This window comes from Myotis lucifugus, unplaced genomic scaffold, assembly GCF_000147115.1.
Source record: "Myotis lucifugus unplaced genomic scaffold, Myoluc2.0 scaffold_292, whole genome shotgun sequence".
In the NCBI taxonomy this organism is placed as follows: domain Eukaryota; kingdom Metazoa; phylum Chordata; class Mammalia; order Chiroptera; family Vespertilionidae; genus Myotis; species Myotis lucifugus.
This window is the reverse complement of record NW_005871340.1, coordinates 661,382-666,414: the sequence shown is the minus strand read 5'-3', so window position 1 is coordinate 666,414 and position 5,033 is coordinate 661,382.

Here is a 5,033-nt window from a genome sequence, read left to right as displayed (position 1 = left end):
ATGACTCCCTTCTGGTGGTTGGCGTTGAGGCTCTGGAGCCCAATTGCTCAGGTTCTAATCCTGGCTCTGTTGCTTACTAGCTGTGAGGCTTTGGGCAAGTGACTTAACCAACTGTTCCTCCTTTTTCTCCTCTGTAAAGGCGAGAGCAGGGCCTGCCTACTAGGGTTGTTATGAGACTGGAATGAGGAAATACATGAAAAGTATTTAGAATGGTACCTGGTGTGTAGTAAATGGTCAGTGAATGACAGCTTTTATTATTGAACAATTCTTAACCCTCTGGAACCCTGAACCCCAGATGTGGGAGAGACACCCACTGTTGCCCTGGCTTGAGCATGGTATGCACATGCACACCCAGAGGACAACGGCAGGAACAACACACAACTCACTCAGCTGCAGCTCAGGCAGGCAAGGTGCCTCCCTCACCAGGACAGGAGAGTCTGGCACAGACCCTGCCACCTTCCTGGCGCTGCGTTTCCTGCACTCGGTGCCACTGGCTTGGCAGGACAGGTTTCCATGGCAGCAGGTGACCAGGCCTGCAGGCAGGAACAGTGGTTGCTCTTGGCTGAGCTCTCTGGCTTTTTAGAAGGGGTGGCTTCCTGCCCAGGCCCAGGGCCTTCTGCTGCCCAGACATTCAGCTGGCTTGGGGTTGTGGCCACACCCAGAGCCAAATGCAGTCTCCCTGCCCTAGGAACTGGGAGGCTGAGCCAGCCGCTCACTTCTGGGTGTTCCCCTAGCTCTGGGCACATGCCCCTTTTGCCTATTCCTCACACTCTGCTAGAAAAATCTCTCCTCTGCCCACGGTGAACCTCTCAAGATTGTGCTCAGCACATAGTAGGCCTTGCATGTTTATGGGGTGAATGAATAAATAAAAGGGAGTTCCTTCTCACCACCTTCAAGAGAGTAAAGTTTTGAGACATAATCTCATCTGCTCTAGAGATGGCTTATTCATCCACAAACATTTTATTTGCTACCTACTGTATGTCAGCCATAGCTCTAGGTGCAGCCAAGATTTCAACCCAGATAGACACATTCCTGCTTTCACGAGCTGACATCCAAGTAGGGGAGAAAGACAATAAACGGACAAGCAAACAGAGCAAGGGCAACATCAGATAATGATGAGTGCTGGGCTGAGAATTATAACAGGGTGATGTAATAGCGAGAGAAGGGATGGCTGTGTCATATGGGGGTGGCCAAGAAGGCCTCTCTAAAGAGGTGACATTTGAGCAAAAACCTCAAAGGAAGGAAGATGTGGAGGAAGAACATTCTAGGAAGAGGGACCAGCAAGAGCAAGGATGCTGAGGAGGGTCCCCAGTTTGAAGAACTGAAAGGAGTTAGGCTGGAACATAGTGGGTGAAGGGGATGCTGATACATACAGTAAAGTGCACTAATCTTAAGGTCACAACTTGATGAATTCTCACAGGTATCTATGTCCGAGTAACTCTACCCAGATCAAGATATAGACCATCCCCAGCACCCCAGAAGGTTCCCTCACCCAGGGGTGACCACTCCTGTGACCTTGATCATCACAGGCTCGTTTGGCCTGTCCTAGGACTTCATCCAAATGATGGAATCTTATCCTATGTTCTGACTTGCATCTGGCTTTTCCCACTGATCAGTCTGTGATATTTATCCATGGCCTTGCCTATGTGGGTAGTTCACTCATTTTAGTTGCTGGGATGTGTTCCGTTGTGGCACCATACCACAGTTTCTTTGTCCACTCTTCTCTCGGTGGACATTTGCGTTATCTCCAAGTTTTTGGCTGTTCTGCCGAACCGGTTTGGCTCAGTGGATAGAGCATCGGCCTGCGGACTCAAGGGTCCCGGGTTCGATTCCGGTCAGGGGCATGTACCTTGGTTGCGGGCACATCCCCACTGGGGGACGTGCAGGAGGCAGCTGGTCGATCTCTCTCATTGATGTTTCTAACTCTCTATCCCTCTCCCTTCTTCTCTGTAAAAAATCAATAAAATATATTTAAAAAAAAATCAATAGAAACATTAAAAAAAAAAGTTTTTGGCTGTTCTGAATCATGCAGCTAAGAACATCCTTGCCCATGGCCTCTATCCTGCCTCACGAAGTACAAATGCACTTCTATGTTATATGTGCTGGTGGAGAGTCAGCTAGCTCTACCCTTTCATTTTTCCGGTGGGGAAACAGGCCCAGAGAAGGGAATGGACTTACCCCCCGGTTACCCAGGCCATCAGGGATGGAGGGGGCACACTGTGTGAGGCGGAAGGAAAAGAAGAGAGAATACTTTTTGAGCACCTACTGCATTTCAGGCCCTCCATGGGTACTATGTCATTTGCTATAATCCTCAAAAGAATCCCACAAATTAGCTATTATTATGGCCCTTTTACAGATGAGGGGCCTCGTCTAAGAAACATATTTACGGAGGTGGAGTCAGGACTCAGACAGGCCTGTCTGACTCTAAAGCCCGACCCCACCATGCCATGCTGCCCCGGGGACGGGTGAAGGCCCCACGTGCCAGGGCAGAACCTGTGGGGAATGAGACACTTGAGGGGTCCCCGGCAGGATGGGAAGCAGCAGGGAGAAGCAGTGGTTTTGAAACCCTGCCAGCCCCCCAACTGGCCTGTTTCTCCTCTGGGGCAGTTCAGGGTTGGGTCAGTTCCCTGCGCCTGAAGCCCCAGCTTCGTGGTTAACTGGCTCTGTGACCTTGGGCCAGATGCTGCCTCTCTGTGCCTCTGGTACCTTCTAGCTCTGACCTTCTCAGTTGGAGTTGGAACTGGGGGGTCTCCTGGCCTCCCTTGGGGTCTCTGCCTCCCACACACTGGTCTTATACTCAGAACTGGACCTTGGCCCACCTGGGGCTTCTTGGGGCGGCTTGTCGTGTGTGTGTGTGCATGTGTGCGTGTGTGTGCGTGCGTGCGTGTATGTGTATGTGTATGTGTGTGCATGTGGGTGTGTGTGGGGGGGAAGGGGCAATTATGTTCTCCATTCTGTGGGTTGTCTTATTTTTTAATGGTGGTAAAATACATATAACATAAAACTGACCATTTTAACCACTTTTCAATTTACAGTCAGCGGCATTGAGCACATTCACATTGTTGTGCAGCCCTTACCACCATCCATCTCCAATTCTTCATCTTTCCCAGATGAAACTCAGAAAACGCTCACTGTGGAGGCTTTTTGAATAGTGGTGTGGGGAGGGGCATGTGGGTCAGCCTCCCTGAGGGACCTGGGGGAGCTGTGGGAGGAGGTGAGAGCATGTGGGACAGCGTGAGAAAAGGAGAAGCTGCTCCCGGAGAGGGGGACCTGGCCCTGGGCCGGCCTGCTGCGTGTGGGTTCTTGACTTGGTGCAGGAGAACTTCCACAACACGAGTCCAGGTGACTATGAGGGATCGGGAACGTTGATTAAAGCTGGGGACAGTGGGACAAGAGGGCTTAGCGCAGAAGAAGCCACAGGAGAGCTTAGGCTGGGCTGCCCTGGCTCTCTGGGAAGGCAGACAAAAGGGGGCCTTGGGGACGCTGCCCATTGCTCCCCTGGTTGCAAGTCTCGTGAGGTCCTTTAGGGTTTAGGAGACCAGGCCTGTGGGGGAAGAAAAGGGGAAAGGGAATGGCAGGGGCTGCCCCCCCAGAGAGAAGGCACTCGCTGGCCCTTTGTCTTGAGGCTTTATCTCTTTCTCACAGGCAGGGATCTTAGGGGAGGCCTCAGGGGAGGGTTTCAGCAGAACATTCATCCGTTTCCAGGTGTGCTCCTCCAGGGCTGTGGTCTCCCCGATTGGCTGGTTCCAGGGCCGGTCTTCCTTAGTCACTGCAGCTGGTCCTGGCGTCGCCCACCTGGTTTTGCAGCTGTTCTGGGCCTGGAGCTGAAATACCACTGAGGCCTAGATGTTATCTAGGAAGGCGACCTTCTGCGTCTGCTGTAAATTTCTCTGTCAGTTTGGTCAGCTGCCTGCCTCGGTTTCCCTGTTCCACTTGTCCTGGCCTGTCTCAAAACCAGGGCCCCTGAGCAGGAGAATTAGCATGCTCACCTCCAAGACCCTTCTGGCCTTTCTGATCCCCTGCACAGGGGTATGCTTCCTTCCTGACACCCACCCTGGCCTCTCCTTGTCTTCCTACAAAACAGTGGGCATCTTCAATGCTTCACTGACTCCTGTCAGCACCAGCTTGCTGCACCCCCTTCAGAGATTTGAAGTAGAGGAAGTGACAGGTTTGGAGGTGAGTGGGGGGCGGGGCGGTGGGAGGCCAGGTCCTAGGAGACTTGTCTACAACTTTCTAATTGTCAAATGTCAGCTAGGTGTGAAGTCAGAGCCAAGGGACCAGCTTCCTGGGGGGTAGGAAGGGTGCTGAGTGAGGAGAGAAAAAAGGCCTTCATTCTCTTCTTGACCCCCTTGGGAAAAGGCCCCCCGGGGTGTCTGCTGGCAGAATAATAGTGAAGGCCTCTGTTGGTCCTGGAGGTTCCCACAGTCCTTTGAAAGCCCGGGGGATATTGAGTTGGAGAGGCCTGGGGGTGGGGTATGAGATGGCACTTCCCAAATATTTGAAAGGGAGCGTACATGCACACATGTGCCCTGGTGGTCCCATGGCTGGGGGAGCAGGGCCAGCTGGGGACTGAGGAGAGTGACTGGGAAGTGGATGTCAGGGCCACATCAGGAGGAGTAAGGACACCCTAACACCCAGCAGTTCTGCAGGTAAGTCTCCCTTGGGAGTGAGCTCCCGTCCCTGGGCGGATTGGAATATGCCATCGATGCCCAGGGTAACAAATCCCACTGTGCAGAAGGATAGTGATTGAGAAGCAAGCTGGCTTCCCTCCCCCATCTCCTTCCCAGTGTCTTCCGTGGCCTTCTAGAGATTGGCCATGTGCATACAAGTTAATTACTGAAAAAATAGATAACACATCCACCGGGAACAAATTCACATGCACAAGAAGGGACACAGTGAAAAGTTTCCCTCTGCCTGAGCCCCAGCCACCCGCTCCCTGGAGACAACTATAATGTTCCTGGTTTCTTACTTGTTCTTTAGAGACAGTCACTGTGGTATTTGTGTAAAATACATAGATACTCCCTTTCACAGCT